The sequence below is a fragment of the Rousettus aegyptiacus genome, unplaced genomic scaffold (genome assembly GCF_014176215.1).
Source record: "Rousettus aegyptiacus isolate mRouAeg1 unplaced genomic scaffold, mRouAeg1.p scaffold_m13_p_2, whole genome shotgun sequence".
Classification (NCBI taxonomy): Eukaryota; Metazoa; Chordata; class Mammalia; order Chiroptera; family Pteropodidae; genus Rousettus; species Rousettus aegyptiacus.
This window is the reverse complement of record NW_023416295.1, coordinates 130,540,023-130,563,932: the sequence shown is the minus strand read 5'-3', so window position 1 is coordinate 130,563,932 and position 23,910 is coordinate 130,540,023. Positions and strand designations below refer to the sequence as shown.

Sequence of the window (23,910 nt, the reverse complement as noted above, 5' to 3'; positions counted from 1 at the left end):
CTTTGTTGCTGTATGTATGTCTAGTTTTTTTGCTTCTAACTGCCACCTACTCTTCTGCGAATGATTTGTTCTCTTAATGATGGACATCCCAATTACCTTCAGCTCTCTACTACCACAAACAATGAAAGGAACAAACAGCTGTTGTGCTTGTTTTGTTATGATCCTGCAAGAGAATTTCTCAGGACATATGCATAGGAATAGATTGTTGTGCTTAATTTGATTAAGCACTGCCAGATTTGGATCTTGGTCAGTGTGGGTGAAGGTCCTATTTTTCAATCTTCTTGTCAGCACTTGGCTTTATCCACTTTTCTTATTTTTGCCTATCTGATAGGGTAAAGTGGTAACTTAAGTTATTTTAACTCGCATTCAGCAATTACTAATGAGTTGCAACATCTCTTTGTATACTATTAGGGCCATTTGGAATGCTCCTTTACTGAATTACCTGTTCATATCCTTCACCCATTTCTTTAATTAGGGTTCCTGTCTTTTCCTGGTTGTTTTACAGATGTCTGTTGTTTAGTTTAGAACATTAGCCTGCTATTTGCCTTTTCCCAGCCTGTTATGATACATGTGAATTTTGTCAGTAGTGCCTTTTGTTGAACAGAAGCTAACTTTGATGTAATCCCAAGTCTGTAATTTTTTACCTAATGGCTTTCTGGGTCTTGTTAAATATAATAAAGATATTCTACATTTTTAAATGTATATTTTATTATTCAACCTTTCACACCAGGTCTTTAATCCATCTGAGTCCATTATTGTATATGCTTTGAATAGTATCCAATTTTATTTTTTCATGTAATGAGAGAATTTTCCCAACCCCATTAACTAATTTGTGGTATCAGTGTTCTTATATTTTATATATCGTATTCCTGTATTTCCATGGTGCTCTAAGTGTTTTAGTGGATACATTTGGTTTTTCTCACATCGATACCAACTTTTTATTACTCTCTTTTGTGCTGTCTTAAAAACTCATAGGTACAGGAGAGGAAAAAAATGATGGTGTAGATAATAGAGGCTTTGTTCATCTCTCTTGAGACCACATCAAAGTTGTGACAGAAATACGGAGCAATAGCAAGCAAAGTCACCTGGGATCTAGATGAGCAGAAGCACTACAAATAGGGAGAGAAATAATTAATCAACCTGCAAAGGTAGAAGGTAGGAGGGGCCAAAGATTCGAGGCTGCCAGTCCCCAGCAGCTGAGTGGAACAGAGGCTATGGCACAGGCAGCCACAAATGCCTCTTAAAGAGTTTGTGTCTTTACGTGGACTTTTGCTGTAATGGATCTGTTTGTTCACTCTGAGCAGCACTGGGTGGGCTGCACGGCGGGTACCAGGGACTGACGGGGACACTGAGTTGCCGGAGTGTGGGCAGAAGGCAAGGCTCTGTCCCAGACAGATATGCTGGGTGTATCCATTGTTCCTCTGTAGAGCGCCAACCCCCAACCCCCCACCTCCCCCGCCCGCCCCAGTGTACATATTCAGTGTACACTGAGATGTCATCAAACTGAATAACAGAGGTCCCTCTGCCTCAGAGGATTCCCTGAAACTCTGCCTCCCCCAACTCGAGGCCCCACCCAAGCCACCTCTAGTTGTGTCCTTGGTGAGTCTAGTGCTCCTTGCTGAACTACGCCAAGACTCACATTAGTGGCAGTTGGCCTCAGTTTCTGATGTGGCCTCTTGAAGCAACTATAAGCACAGCATATGTGGATTGCTGGATGAATCTTAACAGGTGCTCCTGGAGGGGCACACTTGCCCTGCAGTTGAACCTCTCCCCGGACTGTGCCACAGCACACCTACCACAGAAAGCCATGCTAATAAGCCTGGGAAACTTAGGAGCTTTGCTTAGTACATAGAAGCAGACACAGAAAGGCTGCCAAAATGGGAAGACAAAAAAGCAGAAACGATATAAGAGAACAGAACAGAGATCCAGTAATACTGGAGTTAGGCAATCTAACAGATGCAGAGTTTAACACTGGTTATAAAGGTGCTCAGTCAACTTAGGTGAAGTGTAGATGAACTCAGTGAAAACTTTAACAAAGAGATAAAAAACATAAAAATGGAAATGGAAATTATAAAAGGGAATCAGTCAGAAATGAAGAACACATTATCTGAGATGAAGAGTATATTAGAAGGAATCAACAGAGTGGATAAAAAGAGGATCGAACCACCAATACAGAAGATGAGGAAGCCAAGGACACTCAATCAGAATGGCAAGAAAAAAGAAGCCAAGACTATAATAATTATTTAAAGAGGCTATGGAACACTATTAAATGTAAAAATATCCACATCATAGGGGTACTTGAAGGGAAACAAGAAGTTAAAGAGCTATTTGAAGAAATAATGATGGAAAACTTCCCTAACCTAGGGTTGGAAATAGACACAAAACCCCAGGAAGCTCAGGGAGTCCCAAAAAAGATGAACCCAAAGAGGCCCACACCAGGACAATCCTAATTAAAATGCTAAAGGTTAAATACAAAGAAAATTTTAAAAGCAGCAAGAGAAAAGCAGTTAGTTACAAAGGAGCACCCATAAGACTGGCAGCTGATTTCTCAAAAGACACTTTGCAGGACAGAAAAGTTTGGCATAAAATATTCAACTTGATGAAAACTCAGGATCTACAACCAAGAATACTTTATCTGGCAAAGCTATCATTTAGAGTTAAAGGACAGATAAAGAACTTCCCAGATAAAAATAAGATAAAGGAATTTATCAATACCAAGCCAGTATTACAGGAAATGTTGGAGGGACTTCTTTAAGAAAAAAAAAACATGTATCAAAAACATGAATAAAGAATGATAATAACTACATTCCTATCAGCATATACCTCAGAAGGAAAAGAATGAAGTGCTTCAACCAAAAGATAGAGTAGCTGAATAATTAAGAAAACAAGGCCCCTACATTTGCTGCCTCCAAGAGAGTCTCACTTAGGTGAGAAGGCACACACAGACTAAAAGGAAGGGGATGGGAAAAGATATTATTGTGATGCACCTAAAGGGTATTGCACTGAATGTAATAAGTCAGACAGAAAAAGGTAAATATTGCATGATTTCACATACATGTGAAATCTAAAGAAAAGAATAAAACAACAACTATATGGGAGAGGAGTTGGGGACGGCAAAAAAAAAAGGCAAAGGGATTAAGAGGTACAAATGGATAGTTGCAAAATAGACATGGAGATGTAGAGTGTAGTATGGGGAAGATGGTTAATAATGTTGTAATAAATATGTAAAGGGGAAGAGAGGTACTAGATTTAGTAGGTTGATTGTGAGTTATGTGGATCTCTGATCACTAGGCTGTACAACTGAAGCAGGTCTATTATTGTATGCCAACTATAATTTTAAAAAGGCTCATTGAATTATATAGTGTCAATATGAGCAACTAATTGTCTATTATATTTCAATAAAGCCAGAAAAATAGAGATTTTATAATTATACACACTCTTGTGTGTTTCTCTATTGAACCCATCCATCTGTCTTTTAAGAGTTTACTTTTACCTCATGGAGTGTGGTTATAAAAACTTTCTTAAATTCTTTAATATTCTAATTTTGTTTAATTTTGGTTTTGGTATCTATTTGATTGTTTTTTTCCCCCCCTCAAGAATTGGTTGTATTTTCTTGGTTCTTTGTATATTGAATAATTTTGGATTATGTCCTGGACTTATTAAATGCTGTGTTGTAAGACTTGGGTCCTATTAAAATTCTCTATAGAATGTTGAAATTCTTTTTGTTTAGCAGACAGTCAACTTGGTTAGTTTAGATCTCAAGTTTGGTTTCACCTTCTGTGGGTGGAGGTTCTAGTGCTACTTCTGTTCTCAGCATTTGCTATGTTGTTTGGAAATGGTCTGTGCATGCACTAATTCTTTCTTTGGATTTGTTCTGTGCATGAGAGCTTTGGGGTCAGCCAGAGACTTGTATTTGTTTATATGTAGAATTGGGGGTCCCCTTTCTAGCTTTCCCCTGTTCAATGTATCTCCCACATTCTTGGGTTCCCGGGGGTCCCTTTTCCCATGTAGTTCTATGCCTGGACCTGACCTCAATGCAGGGCCAGGAGAATGAAAATAAAGGGAAAGAAAAAAAGGGAAATTTTACTTTTTGTTTTTGGCTTGCTTTGGCTCTTTTTCTCAGTTCTCTGGCCAGAATGAGGAAGTTTCTCTTAGCATTTTTAATGTGCATGTCTGTTGTGCCATTTTGTGACTTGGGCCACCCGGGTTAAGCCATTCTTGGGTCAAATGTGGGAAGTAAATGAGTGAAAAGAAAAAGAAATCACACTGGTACTGTAATTCAAGTTTTGACTTCTCTTACCTATGTACCTGCTATTTCTTTACTTTTCTCAGTCCTCAGGTAGTTTCTTTTTGTATTCAGCTCAGAGTTTTTAGTTGTAATCAGAGAAATAGGTGTACTTCATCTTGCCAACAGCAGAAATCTGTATCATTTTTTAAAACTGTATCGTTTTTTAGAACTGTAAAACTCTGATAAAAAACAATTTTATAAGTTGTAGGAAATCAAGCTTTGTATGAATGATTTCAAAAGGCGTTGCCTTATTCTTCCAAATTAGTACAGAGTCCTGATAAACATTACTTTAAAGTGCTTTGTTATTTTTTCTGTATAAGAATTTATCTTCCCTTTTATGTGCTACGGGGGGTGGGGGGGTGGGAATGGGGCTTCCCTGCATAGTCTGCTTCATTCTCCTTACAATTAATTTGAAATAGTCCCTGAGTTAGTCACATGGTGAAATTTATTTTCGTATAGTTTGTTAATTTAAGGGCAGAAAAAGTATCAAATAACAGAGAAACTAGTTAGTGGCATGGATTTGTGGAAGCTGAGAGCTAGCAGATACTCAGTATAAGTTTTCTGTGGAACTGTCAGTCTGGGAGAATGTTGAGCTGTTAGCATCCAGCAATGTGTTAACTGCTGTGGAGAGATTTGAATAGTGAGTTCGGGATGCAGTAGTGCCTGATACACCTTTCTGCAGACCAAACATATTAGGCAGATTCATGTGAAATTGTGATTTTTGTGAGTCAGAAACAGTCAGATATTGGCAATTTCAGTATTTAATTGACTTAAGCTGTATTTAACTCAGTTTTGAAATACGAGGAAAGAAAATGCAACCTCAAGTTTAAATATCATCTGTGTTAAGGTAATACTTGCTGCATTAACAAACCAATCCAAAATCTCAGTTGCATAACAAAGTCCAAAATGGACACTCCTGTTGTTGTTCAGTTTAGTCATTCAGAGACCCAGGCTGGTGAAGGCTCCTGCATTGTTCATATGTGGCTTCCTGGTGTCATATGGGTTGATATCAAGCCAGGGGACTGGGAAAGGGAGATGACGATGAAAAGAGAGAGGGTGACAAAAGCATACCCATTTCTTAAATCTTAGATGCAAGGAGGGTGGTGTAGAGGACAGGAAAAGTAGTCTGTATTTGTCGGCTGCTTTTTAGCACTAGTTGTGAAGGGAGTCATGAATCTCTGGTGGGCAACTAACCATCCCTGCCACACCACTTCTTGATTACTTGGGAAATATCTTTGTACTGTGTATATTAGTTTGCTAGTGCTGCCATAACAAAGACCACAGACTGGGTGGCTCAGACAGCAGAAACTGTTTTCTCACAGTTCTGGAAGCTAGAAGAACAAGGTCAAGGTGGCGGCAGCAGGTTTGGTTTCTTCTGAAGTCTCTCTTGTTGGTTTGCACACAGAGTCTCCTCACTGCGTCCTCACCTGGTCTTCTACATGTGTGCATATCCCTGGTGTCTCTTTATGTCCAAACTTCCTCTTCTAAGAATACCAGTTCATTGGATTAGGGCCCACCCGAACAGCCTTATTTTAGTTTATTCTTTTTAAAGGCCCTGTCTCCAGATACAGTCACATTCTGAGGTTCTGGGCATTAGGGCTTCAGTATATGACTTGAGGGGGATAGAATTCAGCCCATTACATATACTATATGTCGTAAATGATTATGTTTTCACTAAAAGTAGTCATAGTCCATTAGAAAAAAAAAGGAATGTTTGATCTATGTTATAATTACACTTTTAATGGATCTGTAATAAATCTTGGATTATATGTATTAATGAAAATTGCCAGTGTCTTAAAGATATTTTTCCTTATTTATTAGTTAAGAAAGAAAATATAATGATGAAGATGGTCTAGTTTTTAGTGAATGTGATCATTGTTTTTCTCTCTCCTAGAGTCTGCTAAATGTTGAGTCCTTATTGTATCTTATCCAAGGGATCTGTTAATTACTGAGACAGTAAAGAGAGTTACTAAACATGTCACCTTAAAGAAATTCTAGACCATGGGCCATTCTCTCCTCACCACCCTCTACAGCGTAAAAATACATCTCTACTGTATATTGAACTTTTGGGGAGGATTTTGCTTTACTGAGACATGTTAAATGATGTTTTGTTACTGAAAACCAAGGCCATGTTATATGGTTGGTAATGTCTGAAATGTTGGACTCCATTCCTTTGCTTGCTGTTTTTCACAGTTATTTGGGGGTGGGGTGGGGGCGAGGCTCTTAGGGAAGGATAAATCTCTTAACCGCTTTATAGGTTATAAGAGATTGCTTAGCCTCACTTTGACTGTCAGTCTTTTTTTGACTTCTCAATACTACCTTTTACCAAATTGTGACTGGAGATTTAGTTCTCTTAACAAAATTATATTCTATCTTTAAATAAAGTATAATTGGTATTTTAAAAGTTATATGAATATCAGATAAGTATTGGTCTAAAGCTTTTGTGTTATACTTGTTTTCATAATTACTATTTTAAGAATTATATAACTCATACATACTGGTCTTTTAAAATATTTTATTTTTATATGTTACTGTATTGTGAAACTAATAAGTTTAAGAATCATCTAACTTCTAAGAAGGAGTAACAACTAAGCTTCTGTGTTGACACTTGCTACTAGTTGTTAAAGTCAGAAATACTTTGCAGGTGGTTATAGAAGCTTGTCACTTCTATGAATGAAGTTTTCTCATTCATTTATGAGAGATTCAAAAATTTGACTGAGTTATTTCTGTGTCATTATCCTTTTATCACTTTTGAAAGTCAACTTTAGAAGTTTCAAATCTTAATTAAAAATGAGAAAGTTTCTGATATTCCTGCATGTTATTGAAAATCTTTATATTTTGAAAACAGATCTAGAGAATTTGTCTTTTATGATCTATAATGGTATACATTATACATATTAATCCTCTCTTTTTAAATACATACATACACACATTGCAACACCTAGAATATTCTAGTTGTATTAACTGGATCAGTAAATATTTGAACACCTACTAAGTGCAAACATTGTTCTGCATGAGATAGTTTTCAACATTCTAAGATATAAAAACATAGCCAGGCAATATGTGGATATTTGATGGAAAAACAAATAATTTTTTTTAATACCTCAGGTAACTTGAAGACTTCTTTGAATGAGCAGCCATACATTTGTAAAACAAGATTCTTAGAAGTTTGGGTTCATTCTCTCAAAACTTTTATCGACTGCTCACTGTTTAGTAGATACTGGGGATAGCTGTGACCCAATTCTTGTCCACAAAGAGCTCACAGTCTAATCAGGAACTGATTTGTCATAAAAAGGAAATTAAAATTTGATTATATGCTAAGGCAAATGATAATAGAGGTGTGAAAAGAAAATGCAGTGGCAACATAGGGGAAGGGCTGAGGAAGGAGGAAGTTACTAGGAAAAGCCTCACAGAGAATATATTATTGTTGGCAGCCTCTCAACATTGGTCGTCGGTAGGTGGGAGTCAAATTCTTTGTGACCCTTGGTGGCCAGGCCTTTTAATTATTCATACAACTTTAACATACATCTAGGACTAGGAGTTTATTTAAAAGATGCATCTGTCTTTCTAATTTAACCTTTAGTTTAACTAGTCCTTTAGGAAAAAATATTTACAAGTACAGCCATATCACAGCATTGCAGATGTTTGCTCTTCAGTGCTCCTTACAACACAGCGCCAGTTCCCTGCTTTGCTTGGGTTGCCCTTTCCTTTTTAACACAAAATATTTTCACTTGTCTTAAGTCTGTGCAAACAAAGCAAAACTTAAAATAATCACACACATACATTAAAAAAACAAAAACAAAAAATTACAAACCTGGATCTACTGTTTTACTTTATTATCCTCATGTGTCTTCCTTTACTCTTCAAAGCTAAGGTGTCTGTCACACACCCCCAGACTAAGACCAAAGTTACCTCTAACTTTGCTGAGTTATGGCTCCTTTTTTAAAAAAATGCACCTTTATAAAGGAGATTCTTTTATTAATTTATATTTTATGAAGTTAAGATATATTTCCTAGAAAAATATTTTGCCATAAGCAGAACTGAAAGCATACGCTAAGGAGAGGGTCGAGGGTTGCTAAATGTGTGGCATGCTGGGTTGGTAGTGTCCTGAGAATGCTTCTGCAATAATTTGATTCAGCAAACATTTACTCAATGCTGTGGTCAAAGGACAACTGCCAGACCCTCCAGCATGTAAGAAAGTGAACAAATCACAGGCCGTGTTTTGAAGGACCTTACGATTTACTGCACTATTTCTGAATCTCCTGTCTTTTATTCTCCAACTTTGCCATTTTCCAAATAATGAAACCTAATTTATCAAGTCTGTGAGCTGGAAAGTCTATAAAATGAGTTTGTTTAACGGACTCATTGCTGGTTCTTCTTTGGGCTGCCAGAATTTAAAACAATGGAAAACATTTTGGTGTCCTAGTGCCTCCTTCCGTAAATTATCATTTACATAAGTGGCTGCTTTTAATAGAGCATCTTGATCCAGCCCCTCTTGTGCTGTGACTCTCTTCATGGACAGTATTAAATCAGATCTGAGCAGCACTAGGAGATAGTTGAGAGTTTGAGAATATACCCAGTGTCAGCATCTTGGCTAGGGTGTGCTTTAGAAACAAAGAAAGTTCTTGACACCTAAAAACTGTTTAGACATATACCATTCTACATATGAGCTGTAATAAATAAAGACACATAGGGTGTTCTGTGCTTTCATTTGGGCAGAACTAAATGGTTAAGTATCCTTTTAGGCTTCCCCCCAAACTATCTCACACTATAATCTAGAAGAAGTAAATTCTACAAAAATTTCCAAATATAGCCACTTATCCAGAAACCTGAGTTTCCACAACTCTCAGTTCCATTAAACAGATAACTGCTTGAACATTTACTATGTAAAACTTTGTGTTGGGTGTTTCAGGGTGTAAAGAGACAAGTAAGATTGAGTACCTGTCAGATAGCTTACAGATTTAATAGAGCACCCTTCTTTAGTTGGTCCACCTGCCATTCCATTCTAAGTCCATTTCTTCCTGGCCTACCTTGGTCTTTGGTCACCTACAACTTGGTGACCTAGACTTATTCAGTATGGTTGTTACAACACAAGCTGTATAACCTTATCCTTAATGTACAGTAGGTGTTGGAAACAGTAGAGATGCACCTTGAGCTCTGGACAGTGTCTACAATGATAGATGGAGAAGCCCATAGTACTTGTTGTACTATTTTAGGGCAATTTTATTTTTCTAATGGAGTCCCATGGTTGTCATAGTTCAAATAGGCAAAACCAAATGGACTAAAAATAGTCCAATTTTGATTGTTTTCTTTTTCTACATAATGTGTATTTTCCCTTCCTAAAAATGGCACAATGTAATGTATAATAAATAGTGTGGATGGTGTTTTGCATGAAATCCTAAATATACTTATTTAAATGATTTATCTTCAGTATTTTAAAAGTGACCAGAGACATATTTCTAAATTATATTTAAGCACTTGGAGGGCATTTTAGAAATATGTTTTTCTTAGGAATAGAATTGCGCTAATTTCCTTGACTATGTTTTGATGATATTAAAAGTTCTTAGGAATTTTTTCCAAAATCTTGCAATCTGAAAGTGGAGGAAGAGTTTGAAATTGATTTCAGCTATAATTATATCTTGAATGGTGATAGTCTCTTGCCTGTTTCATATTATAGACAAATGTGAAGTACAACATTCTTACTATCAAAAAATACCCAAGAAACTCCATCTAATAGAAAGATGGGGAACTAATGTAATCTCTTTAGGCAGATCGTCTCCCTGGTAACAACAGCAGTGCTGAACTGGAGAAGGCATATGTATTATACAAACCCTCCACCCATCCCAGCTCCTACTGGCAGCTCACTTGTGTGAGGAAGAAGGGCATGGCTGAACTGTTAATATTTTCCACATTTTCACATCAGATCAGTTGCTTCCCTTCCAAGAGAGATCATCTCAGTAGCTAAGAAATGCCAGAAAGGTTAGAACTGGACCTCCATTAGTGGAAGGAGACTTTAGAAGTGAGGAATAAACTCTCCCTTCTAGCACATAGTTCCTTCTTCCATACGTGGTTTACATGAAGAATGGGTTGGTGGTACGGTAGGAAACGATAGCATAGCTTAGCCAAGGAGTAAACCTTTGTTTTGGGAAAGAGACCTTATAATCATTGCCCCTTGGAAATTATAGCAAGTGTTTGTTTGCCAGAATCATGGGAATTGTCTGTCCTTAGGCAGTCCTGACTGCCTCTCTGAAACATCTGATTTAGCATTCTTTCCTGGGTAATAAATGAAGGTCCACAATTTGGTTTTCTGTCATACTGTAGAATTTAAAAATATACCTACCTCTGTCTCCTCTTTGTTAAATTTCTTTATAGATTCCTTTTGTTCCCCACTCCTACCCCTAACCCCACTGTTTCCATGGCTGTAGCCAACTTTGTTTTACTTGACAGTCTCACCTTGGCTGTCAGCCACTTAAACAATTTTAACTTTTGTATCCTGATGATTTCCAAATCTCTATCTATTACCCGATCCTCTGTTCTGAGCTCCATATTTATATATCCAACACTCTATTTAACAATTCCACCTGGGTTGTCTAAAAATACTTATCTCTTCCAACAACTCAGATACCCTTGCTTTTTATTCTATGTTCACAGTCTTTATGAGTGGTATGGTAGGTACCTCAGCCTATCCACAAGTTGAGGCTTTCTTCATTGCTTATCTTCCAGGACAGGTTTCAGCAAGCTATGGCTACTGGGTCAAATCTGACCAGAGACCTGTGAGTCAAGAATGGGTTTTACACTTTTAAGCAGTTGTTTAAAACAAGCAAATATATATTTGTGGCAGAGACCCTATGTGGTGTGCACAGCCTAAGTACTCACTATTTGATTTGTTATAGAAAAAACTGGCTAGCCCTGTCCCAGGCCAGCAGCAAGTCCTATCAGTTCTCCCTCCAAAACATCACTTTTAATTGTTTCCTTCATTCTGCCCCTACTGCCTCCTTACATCTCACCTGCCCTCTTTTTCCCTTGGTCTAACATGGTAGCATCCTAACTTGTCTCCTTCTCCACACTATTGTCAGGTGCCTTTATAAAACATAAATCTAATCATATCCTCTCTTGTTTAAAACATTTCAGTGTATGTTGCTCTTTTCTTCTCATTAAGCCCACCCATCTCCTATGGAGTTATGCCCCCACTCAACTTTGTATATACTTCTGTGATAGCATGTCCCAGATTGCATTCTGAGCACTTGTCTGCCATTCAGTCATCCCTACTATACTATGTATACCTTGAGGGCAGGTTTCATGTCCTGCTTTTTTTATATCCTCTTTACCTAGCAGTATAAGATATATTGCAGGACTGTAATAAATTAGCACTTATTTAATGGGTGCTTTGAGGAATATTTTTTATTTCTAAGATATGAAAAATATTAGTAGTCTGAAGATATCATTAATCAGTTTGAGTTGGTAGGCAGAATTTAATACTTCTAGATTTTTGATATAGTCATGCTATATTCTATTGATTTTTCTGTTTCATAACTTTTTAAATATTAAATTTTTATTTTGAGATAATTTTAGAATTATACACATTTGTAAGAAATAATACAGAGATCCCAGTTACTTTTACCCAGCTCCCCTGGTGGTAATATTGCAAAACTGTTAAAGTACAATATCACAACGAGGATACTGACATTGATACAGTCAAGATACACATTTCCATTCCCACAAGGATCCCTCCTTTTGCCCTTTTATAGCCGCAGCCACTCCCCTTCTACCTTAGCTCTTTCTACCCCTCCACGGCAACCACTAACCTATTCTCCATTTCTGTAATTTGTCCTTTCAAGAACGTCATGTAAGTGAATCAGAGTATGTAAAGTTCTGGGATTGGATTTTTTTCACTCAGCATAATTCTCTAGAGAGTCATCCAGGTTGTTCTGTGTATCACTAGTTCTTTTTGTTGCTGAATTTTCATAACTTTAAAAAGATGAAACACTCTCTTATTTATGTATCACTGAAGTTCCTTTAAAGGTTATTTAAAAATTTTACCTGGTTTTTTTATCTACAACAGTGCTTTTCAAACTTTATACTCTTAAATTATTGAGACTCAAAAAGCTTTTGTTTATGGGGATTATGTCATTTTTTACCATATTAGAAATTAACACTGAAATATTTTAAAAATATTTAGTTCATTTAAATAATGAATCTGTAATATGTAATTATAAGTAATGTATTTTCTGAGAAATAAAACTGTTTTCCAAAGCAAAAAATTTTATTTTTTAAATTTTATTATTATTATTTTTATTATTATTTATGCCTGCAGCACCTGATCTTCCTAGGTGGTCTTCCATCCAAGTACTACCCAGGCCCAACCCTACTTAGCTTCCGAGATCAGACATTGGGCTTGTTCAGGGTGGCATGGCTGTAGACAATGGACCATGGCTTCACTGGGGCGAGAACCCAGGACCTTCTGTGTATAAAGCAGACGTGCTGACTGCTACACTATGGAACCAACTCCCCAAACAAAAAATTTTAATAAGAAAAGCAATGTTTTACATTTTTGTGATCCTGTCTAGAGTCTCATAACTGCTTTATTTATTTACTCTGTAATGATAAATTGTTTTGGTCAAAGTATATGAAGAAAATCTGGCTTCATATAGCTAGGTAGTTGGAAAAGTCAGGAGTAATTTAATAGTTTTATCAGATAATTATAGATGTTCCTCTTTGATACTACACTAAAATTCAAGTGATAGATTATTAAAAGTTAGTTGCAATGTAGAATATTAAACCATGTAGATTAACTTTTCATACCATTACATTAAAATCTATTTATCTGTCTTAACAGAGTAGATCTGTTACCCATGTATGATTTTTTTTTTAATATCATACATCGATTATTTGGAAAATATTGAATCATTGAGTTATGCACATCTTTCATATTATGACACATTTCATTATACAGTATCAAAAATTTTGTTACTATCACCTCCAATCTCAAAAAAAATTCTAAGTATTGGGAAGCTGTCAAGCTCAAATTTTCCCAAATTTAGATTTTTGCTTGAAATCACTTTCAGTTCACTGTAATTTATTGTCATCAGTGCTACCAGTAACAGGCTCACTTTTTTCATTTTGAAGAAAATGTCTACCAGGTACTTAAGTCTGAATGACAATAGTTTGTCCACCAGTTGTTCTCTCAAGTAGAAATGCTGTTAAATAAAGAGACAGATGATGTCTAATATCATTATTAAAATATTTTTTACTTTATGAACTTCTGTAAGTTTTTTGGGAGACCCCAAGGAACCCATGGAACTTCTGATTTCCAATAAATTAATTTCTGACTTGACTTATTTCTTTCTCTGTTCTTTGATTTCTTCTCTTTGTCATACTTTTGCTGAGTTAGACCTTGTAGGAGCACTGATCTGGACTGAATATCATTACTAGTCTGATCTCCACTCATGACTGGCAGCGTCAGCATGGGCACTACCCAAATGCTGGAAATGACCTTGGGCACAAAGAAGAAAACCAGTTCATAGCCTCACCTCGGCCTTGAGGGACAAAAGCAACAGGGAAGGGCCACAAACCTGCTGTCCTTGTTGGCTTGCTTTCTGTGCATTCAGAAATTGTCACATCACATGGACCTGGGAGACATTAACTATGAGTCAGCTTTCCTTTAAAAGGAGTCTTTCAGGCTCCAGGGCGGGAGAGATTCTGAGGCTAAAACGGGTCCTCCATAGGTCTCTCAGACCTATACACTCTAGTTTCAAACCTTCTGAGTCATATCGCAGTCATTTCATTCTAATTATCTCCAGGAAAGGGCCTCCAGTTTTCTGGCTGTAATAAACGTTAGGAGTTAAGAGGTTTTTTCTTATGGGTACTCTAGATGCTCCCATTTGTAACTTAAGTCCATTTCCTTTAGTTTGTTTTTAGTAAATGTAAAGAGCTGATTAACAGTGTTCCATCTGTTATTTTCTGTATTGTCACTGCCAGTGTACTTCAGCCTTTCTTCTATTTTTAACTCAGTTTCTTTAGTCCATGGTTCTTAACTGGGGTGATTTTGCCCCACCCCTGGGACATTTAACAATATCTAGAGACATTTTTGTTTGTCACAGTTTTGGGGGATTGCTACCTGCATCTTGTGGATAGAAATCAGAAATCTAGTTTTCATTTCAGCAGAATCCCTCATTATGTTGTTCTAATAAGATTTTCACAGAATTTGTGTTCAAATGATAGAAGCATCCTATAATGCACAGGACAGCCTCTATCAACAAAGAATTATTTATCTCAAAATGCCAATAGTATCTATCATCCTTTAATGGCCCTGCTTTAGTCCTTCCTTATAATTTGTTAGCTCTTTATTTATTAATGTTTTTTGCTGAATTAATAATTCAGCTTTATTTCACATATTGAGAATTATGGTTTTGCTTGAGAGAAGATATGACTATATTCAAATATATTAGGATACATTCAAATATTAGAATAACTAAAGATTTTAGAGATAGGTCACTCTTGAATTTTATGACTTAAGTTTGTATCCTAGGTTGTTCTACATCATTAGTTTCTAAACCTGAGTGAGCACAACTACCACAGATTTCTGGGCCCCAACCAAGTCTTTAAAAAACTTCTCTAGAAATTCCTAAAATTAACCAGATTTAGGAATCACTGAAATAGATATGTATTCATAAGCTGAACAACTGATGGACTTTTAAGACTGCTATTCCAAAGAGAAAATGTTCTTTGTGGCTTTCAGAGATAATATACACTCTCCTGGGCAACCAGTTCTGTCAGTAAAACCAGTCCGGTAGCCCTGAGATTGGCAAGGCAGAACTAGAGCAGTGGTGCCCAATAGGATTTTGGTTCTTTCCAGCCATGTATCTATCACCCAATATCAACAGTTCATCTTATTCGGTTTTAGAAGCGGGGAGGGGTGATAAGAGACGTGGGGAGAGGATGGAGGAGAATTGCTAGTAGAATCAGAGAAGTACTGTATCCCAGGAGAGGAATTACTCAGTGCTGATTTCTCCTTCATAGCATCTATTTGCTACTCACATTCACCCTAATGGTAAGTGTCCTTAAAAGCCACCTCTGATATAAATTAACCTGACTAGGCACCAAGGACTCTGGAAAGCACAGAGGGCTGCATCCACTTCATTCCTGCTGTCAGGGGTGCTCTGGTCCCAGTCCTTACTTTACTTCTTGTTTGCTAAAAGGGAAGTTAATGAAGGTGAGCTCGTTTGTTGCAGTGATTCCATGAGCTGTGGAGATGGCAAATTTGTTGAGGAAGGAAAGAGAAGATAACTTTATTTTACTTTTCTTTTTTTCCCTCTTTTGAGGCCAGACCGTTGCCTTAAATAGTGATAGAGGCAGAACTCACTGTGAGAGCCAGGTGAACCTGCAGCTGAACCTCCCACCCTCCCCCAGTCAGGCAGTGGTGACCCCTCAGGCTGCACTGGACCTGAGCAGGCCTCTCACACTTGGCTTGGTGAGGCAGGCTTGATCCTGAGAAAAGACAGGAGGGAAGGGTAGCAACCTTTGAAACAGTTTTATTTGGAAAGATAATACCTTTTCCTGATTAGTTGTTGAAGAAGCAAACTACACTTTTATGAAACTTTGGAATATTATTTTGTATTGGAAGAATGAAATAAATATTGGTTCCCAAAAAAGCATTCTAATTTTTTTTTATTATTGTTTTTATCCTTTTTAAATGGGGATTTTGAATCATACCAGAGTAGAGAGATTAGTATAGGGAATATCCATGTACCCATCACCCAGTATCAACAGTTACCAACACATAGCCAATCTAGTTTCTCTTATACCCTCTCAACCCCTCCCCCCATTATTTTAAATTATATTTTGACTGTAATATATGCTATGTAGACAGATGAAGCAGGCTAAGGGAGTGAAGTGAGGAATGCTATCCTAAACAGTGGTCAGAGGAGGAGACCTTTCAACAAGGATTCCACTGAAGAGAAAGAGCATCATGTGAAGAGATAGGGAAGGGTGTTCTATGCAAAGGGACTAGTAAGTGAGTCCCAGAGGAGGAGGAACAGGCTGTTGCCTTGAAAGACTAATCAGCAGCACACATGGAGCCAGAGTTGGGTAAGTGTGGAAGGGAAGGACAGAGGGAGAAGAACCAGATCACTGAGGCCTCACAGGCCAGGGTAAGGGATTTGGTTTTCATTCTGAGTGTGGGAACTTTGAAACAAGGTATAAGCATGATCTGACTTACATTTAAAAAGTATCACTGTCTGCTATGTGGAAAATAGTGCAGAGGCCAAGAGAAGACACAGAGAGATGCCCAGAAGTTCACTACAGTAATCTAGACCTGAGAGGATCATGCCTTGTCATTATGTTGGGTATTTACTTTCTTCTTTTCTAGAAATATATCTAGAAATAAAAGCTTTCTGAAGTCAGGGATCTTTTCTCTATCTACTTGATACGTAGCATAGAGCCTGGCCTTCAGTAAGTATTAAAGAATGAATAACTTTTAGGTTCCCACATAATCATCTGTGAATCTGTGCATTCTAGATGTGGCCCGCTTACTTTGTCTCTGTGGGTTTCAGTCTTTTCAGTGTGGGCTGTTCAATGAGGGGAACCAACTCAGGAAGTGATCTCTAAAGACTGCTAGCCTCACTGTGGGTAATCATGTGCCCTGTTTCTGGTTTCACTGAAATGGTTAAAAAAAAAATGCTAAAGAGTTGAACATTCACATAAAAACAAGATTTACATTTAAAAAATGATTTCAGCTACAGTCCTGAGTACAATGGCTTGGAGGAGGCAAGAGGATGGATTACATATTTGGAGGATGTGGAGGGACAGGGGCAAGTCCAGGCGGGAGCCGATGGTGGCCTGGACTCAAGAGGTGCCAAAGAGATAAGGGAGAATTTGGTACTTTCCAAACTTGCACGGAGTTGAGGTTAGAATCTGGACTTCATAGTCTAGCATGTACTCTTCCACTTCTCTTGATACTTTTAAAAATGTCTTCAAAAAGTCAGTGCCTTAGAAAAGTTGTAATATATGGATATATGTGATGTCAGTGTGTTTAGTTAAAACAGAGACTACTTTTTAAAAAATGGGCATCTTCGTGCAAATTCTCTGCAAAGAACTTGACTGGAAAGCGAGAGGGAATACTATTTTCACTGTATGTATATCTTTTTGTATCTTTGGATTTTGAACCATAGGTGAATGCATTATTAAAGCAAGTAGTATACATTAATTAAACACTGGTCTTCTGTTAGGTTTCTCTCTCTTCCAGATGCAACCACTTCATTTTTACAACTGTGTATTTTAGACAGGTGTCTTTCTTCACTTTGGAAGTATATATGAAGCTAGTTGGCTTCTAGATAAAACTGGAGATTGACACAAAGTCAGGGGCCCTTTGTTTCTTCTCTTACCCTTTCCCTTCTCTTCCTGTTTATTTATTTCAGGGTATACAGTATGTTGATTTACTATTTCCTTGTTCCCTTAAGTTCTATGGATACTGTGTTATTGACTCTGCCCAGCTTTTAGACCATCTTCTTGTTTCATCCTTCACTTGCTGTATGGACCTTATTAAAATATTTACTTAATGACTAATTAATGCAGCTACCTTTTGGCCACTCATTCTTTTGAATATCTGCCCTATTAGAGGTTCTGGAGGTGTCTTTGATGGGGAGGGACTATTTTTCAGAGCTAAACAGTTTGTTAGCTCTGTCCAAAATAAAACTAACATTTTAATTGAGGTGCATAGAAATGTCTTATGCCGGATTGTGATAGCCAAGAAATTTGCCAGTACTATTTTACTGGCAGTAAATTCAATCCTAGTCTGTCTATTGTCAGTTTTTTCTTCCTCTCCTCAGTGTCTCCTGTGCTTTTAGATCTCATATGGAAGCAACAAGTCTAAAAATATTTTAACCTTTTACAGTTCATTTTTGAAAGCTGAAAATCCACATATACTTTGCATGCCACCTGTGCTTCTCCGTTCTGCTTTTCCCATTGGTTCTTTTAAGTTTTCTATTTCTTCGTCAGATACTGCAGTTGTTCTGCCTACATTTCTGTTTTGGGGTTTGCCCGAGAGACCAAAAGGACAGCAGTGTTATATTTTAAACTCTGTCCTTGTTGTGTTTGAAAACTAGGTCTAGGAAAGAAATTTTAAAGAAAATGGTCTCTTGAAGATCATTTACTTTTATAAAAATGTAATCTATAGGTTTAGGATTTATTTTGTTAGCTATAGAGTACCGATGGGTGGAAGCAAAGCTAGACTTAAGTATTCAGTTACTCTGGCCCCCCAAAAAGAAAACCAACCTCGAAATAATGGTGAAATTGTTTTGTTAATACTTCTACTGTACTTTACTTACACAATATTCAAAGCCCTATCGCCCATTTTTAAATGGATATACAGTAGTTATTTCCTTAATAGTCATTTCACTGAAGATCAAGACCTTTTTTAGGGAATGCTGTCTGAATAAGGTATCTTTCTATCCTCTAGATTATATGCCTCTACTGGGTGTGGGAATAGGCATCCCATAACAACACCATGCTAACTAGAATTCTATTTAAACCCAGCTGCTTGGTTTGATGTTTATAGCCCATACCGTCCAACTAGATTTTATGCCTGTTTCTGTAGACCATTGTAAGTGTGAATGGTGGGGATGGGGTCTGGTGAAGTGAAGTATTACAGAAAATTTCTTAATGTTCAGAATTTACATTTCTTCACCTTTAAAGTCATTTGGTTGAATGAAGTGATTGTATAATTTAAAACTGTGATAATCCTCCTGGTTGCCTTAAAATGGCTGATTTTCCTTAGCAAGTAGTTACTATAGTCATATTATTTGCTGTTTTCAATAAAATGAGGTAAAACTGGTGAATTGGAGTGTGCTGCTTTCTCAAGGGTAGTTAGGAAGAGCCTTTTTGAAGAGGTAACATTTGATGTGAGCCCTAGAATGATGAGAGGGAGCTAGTTCATAAGAAAGTTTAGGGAGACTATGTTTCAGGCACAGGAAATGATTGGTACAATAATCCTAAAAGTTGGTGTATTTGGGTGTGAAGTTGGTGAGTTTGAAAGAGGTGGTGGGAGATGGGATCCATAGATATGGGTAAACAGGGGCCAGATATTGTGGGCTTTTGTGGGCCAGGGAAGGATTCCTCATGTTAACTAAAATTTTAACAATCAAGTAAGATTTAGGACCATCAGGAACAAAAATTAGAAGAGATTAAGAGGAGAAATTTGAATATTACAGTGAAAATATATGCTAATTGTCTTCCAAGGGCCTCATGCTGCTTTCTTCCTCTTTTCTTCCTCTTCCTCTAGTGAAAACAAGGAGGTGAAGGAGATAGGCAGAACATGTACAGCATTTCCTTCCCTCTTTAAAGATGCTGTTGTGGTCCTCCCTGGAGAAATGGTTGAGGGTTCAGTTCATATTTGTGGCCCAAGGAATGAATCATTGGTTTGTTACACAGCACCTGCTACTTGAGGACTGTTTTCATGATCATCCTTTCCAGTGAAAACATTTTCTTAAAAACTGAAATTTTGACTTGAATATAAAGTCAAAACTCGAGTGATCAAATTTTGATGTTATAAAATTTTATCCTATTTTTTGGACCAGGATTCACATTGGAAACTCTTTGTAGAAGTTAGGTATACCATCTTTTCAGAGAAGGAATTAAATAATTTGTCTCACTTCTCCATGTACTTTGAAGTCCAAGAAGCTGAGGTCTAAGTCTGATGTCCAGTTGTTATTCTTAGTTTTTATTGATATTTTCTTTATCTCTCTGGTAGGTGTTATTTTAATTTTTTTTCTTTACTAAGCAGAAATTCCATTCTGAACATTTTTTACACTTCTACAGCCTTTCCTCATTGTTTTCTACCCTTGCTGGAATTAAAACCCATACACTAAGAGGAATTTATATATAGCTGTAGTCTTAAAGACCTGATGTAAGACCAGACCTGAGGTTAGTCTTCTAGAAATATGGAACATGTTGACTTTACGTTAAACACAAAGCAGCAAATCAACTCATTAAAGACACATTCCAACCTTACAAATGATTTCAGCCATTTTGCATATGAGACCTAAGGCCACAAATGGAAATGATATGTGACATTACTGGGAAATCTATAGTTCCTGCTGGGAACACACCCCTTTGTTTCATTCAAATATGAAGTGTTGGAGCCCAACCAATCCTTCTCTGTTGCCTCAGAACTAGAGCACGGAACTAAATGCCATCCTGAGTTTGAACCTGAACCTTGGCGTCTTTTGCTCATTTCCCTTGATCTGATTCTCACACCTGTAAAGATCATGTTTACCTCAGGGATTTTGTGAGAATCGATTTAGGTTTAATTTTTAATTGATGAGTCCTCTAGAAAGAAAGAAACTCTTCCCTTTTTCATTTGACTGATGTTTAAGCCAGATTTAGAACCTAGTAGAATTTTCTTTCAATTTATGAGGTAAAGCCAGTGTTTGTTAATGTGAGGCTTGGTACATGTATCATTTCATCATGTGATATAGATGAAGACTTACATCAGTATAATGCTTTATGTTAAGTGCAAAGCAGTGTAATCAAATTATTCATCTATAGCTCATTATTAACTGTCAAATAGGAAAACGTAACAGAAAGATTAAAATGATTTATTTAAAAGTTTAGCCCAGTTCAAATGTAATGTATAGTAAAAGGTATTTATAGTTTTATATATGAGAAAATAGATTTTGCTTATTCTCGGTATTATATCAGTTTAGATGTTTTGCTGTTCTTATTTTGCCTGTTTTTTAGATAAGATTATCTAGTTCATTTTAATAATGTAAAATGACAGTGTCACCCCTGGCGTATCTTGAATGAGAACTCTTAAAGGGCTTGTCTTTCAGAATCCGGGATATATCTTTTAGTGTTTAGCTGTATTGTAATTCTTCTGGTTTACTTTGACATTTTCTTCTTATTAAGAAGGAACTCTACTTTGAATAACATGATATGTTTAAAAAATTATTTTCATAATGCTGTTAAGTTAAATTGGCCATATAATTGATCATGCAGCTCAGGTTCAAGGTCTAAAAGGAATATTACTTTGGCAGCTGTTGGCTCTAATGAGAGTGAAACTGTGCTGACTAATGCATGTTAGTAAGCTAGTGGTGTGCAGGGCTGGTAAACTTCCTGTCCTTTTGTTTATTGGTGAATAGATTTAGAAGGTAACTTGTAAGGTTTGATTAACAGAAAGCTTCAAGTACACAAAGATTATACTTAATTGTGTCTATTGAGGAGAGTACTACATCCATGTTGCTCAAGTATGATTTTTTTCTTTGCAACAATTGAATTAAGCTAAAAGCTGTTTGTTTATATTTTAAAGTAACCATTTATTCACAGGAAAAATCTCCAGATGGACTAAACTAAAAATATGTGAGAATAAAATAAGTGGTCTCTGGTGCATGGCCTTCTGGGGACATATTGAAGGGCTCCTACCTTCTACCCCTTTATTCTCAGTCTTCTGTATTCTATTCTCCCAGAGTAGGATTTCTTTGGGCCATTGTGATCTTATAATTCCAGTTCCGCTCATGGAACATGGTTTCTTTCCTGCCGTGTTTTAGGAATTTACAGTGTTTAGTAAAGCTGAATAATTTTATAGCACTTTGTCAACAGGTGTTACCATCTTACACAGAATATTCTAACCTGAGAGCTTCATGGCTTTAAGACTTTAGTTCATGTAAGAATTCATTCATTCTTATTTATCAGTGCTTTGTATAGCTTAGCATATAAAAAGAGGCCTTTGACAGGAATAAAGTTGTTTTAGAAATATAAAATAAGAATCGTAAGTAGAAATGACATAGTGAAAAATTGTTAGAGGGTCTTGGAGACAAAGTTCTAACTGTATGAGTTGGATTGTCTCTGTTTTGCATGGTGGGAAAACAGGTTAACAAAAGCTGTGTATACGAATAGTTGGAGAACGATCATTACTATGCATAGCAAGTCTGGGGCTGTTGAATTTTAGAGCTTTGACATGTGTCCAAGATCAGGAAACTTTCAGAGTGCTGACCTGGTTTGGATGATCCTAAAAAAAGAGTTTTCAACTGGAACTAAAATAGACTGAGGATTCAGTAACTAAGAAGTTCGTTAACCCAAGGTATGTAGATAAGTCTGATTTGCATCTTTTTAAAAATAGCTATCACATGTCTCTTATTTCTTTGAAACTGGGTTATTTTTACTTTTCGTGTTAGAATAAATAATATATACTTTAATGTAGTCATATATACATAAGATCAGTTAAAATTCCACTAACCTCTTTAAAAATTTTTTTGTTACATAGGTAGTTTAAAACTCATATATTTCTCCAGTCTTTCGTGAATCATTCCATTAAGTTGACCTTTAGACAAAACATATACATGCAGAGCTATGTTCTTTATAAGGAGGGGCTCTACTACAAAAACTCTTATGCACTTTGTTTTCCATTTAGTATATATTAGAGAACTTTCTATATCAACATATATAGATTTGCTTCATCTTTTTAGGGGCTGCATAATGCATATTGGAATGGGAAATCCAATGCTTATTTGACAACGTAACTTCTTAAATCACTGTAAAAATAATTTAAACACTAGTGTTTGAAAATCTGGCATCTTATTTATTATATTGAAATGTTTGGATTCTTTGTCAGCATTATGGTATTTATATAAATGATTTTCTGAATTTATCCATTGTGTTCATAGAGTTTGCAGATAGCAACTACTTCATTATTTTGGTTACTCTAGAGAGGGAAAAGGTTAAAAGTGAGAATGTTATCTTAATATAATAGTATTAGGTAGTGCCATGGTCATCTTTGCATGGAAGAGGGCTATTAAAAAATGAGCATCACCTCTTTGAGTCTCTGGGTGATGGTGGGATGGGTGATGTCCGAGGGAGTTTGAGAGGAGGAGGTGTCATGAGAACTCATACTGGGAGTCACTGGGGGGTTCTTGGACCTATCCTGTGCCGTCCTGGACTTTGTCACAGATGACAGAGAGTGGCATGTGTATAATGCATGCTGACTCCTATTTAGTTGAAACAATAGGGTGCTTGAATAATATTTTAGATCTTTTCTTTAATTTTTTTTCAATCTTCTTTGTGGATATAAAGTATATGTTATTAACAATGAATGCTCACATTTAAAAGAGAAGATTACACACTGAACAAAGTTATTTTAATGGTTTTACTCATTGGCTTAGTTGTTTTAAGCTTCTCAGTTTCCTTTATCATACTGGCAAGTATATTTTCTATCTCCCATTGTCATGAAGTGAGCACTGTTGCAGAACTCGTGGTCACACTTAATTCCGTCAGGTGGTCCAAAGCAGCCATGTGACTGACTGGTTTAAGATTCAGAAATAACTCCAGTAATTTCTAAGTATGTGTTTCATTTATTTTCCTTTCTCTAATATCATGAAGTCATCCACACCTACCTGTTTCTGCATTAATGAGTGAAGGACTTTCTCTTTTTTCTTTAAAGGAAGGAAAACTCAGAATCTTGATAATTTATAAAAACTGGGTAGTCCACTTAATTAAGGTAATGATAATAATAGTGTCTTGGGAATGTGGCTGCATCACAAGATGTGCTCTTCTTGAATATAATTTTGTTAAGTAGTCTTAATCCTGGATTTACACCCATCAGGAGAACCCTTAACATAAGTCCTTTTGTTGAC

At 36.6% G+C, this 23,910-nt stretch overlaps 1 protein-coding gene and 1 pseudogene across 3 annotated transcripts in view; one reads left to right on the top strand and one right to left on the bottom strand.

Annotated features, from left to right (window-relative positions):
* The window catches only part of DIP2B (disco interacting protein 2 homolog B), a 179,977-nt gene that overhangs the window by 45,492 nt on the left and 110,575 nt on the right, over positions 1 to 23,910 (top strand). The window lies entirely within an intron of this gene.
* On the bottom strand, positions 12,594 to 12,709 carry LOC118614171 (annotated as a pseudogene).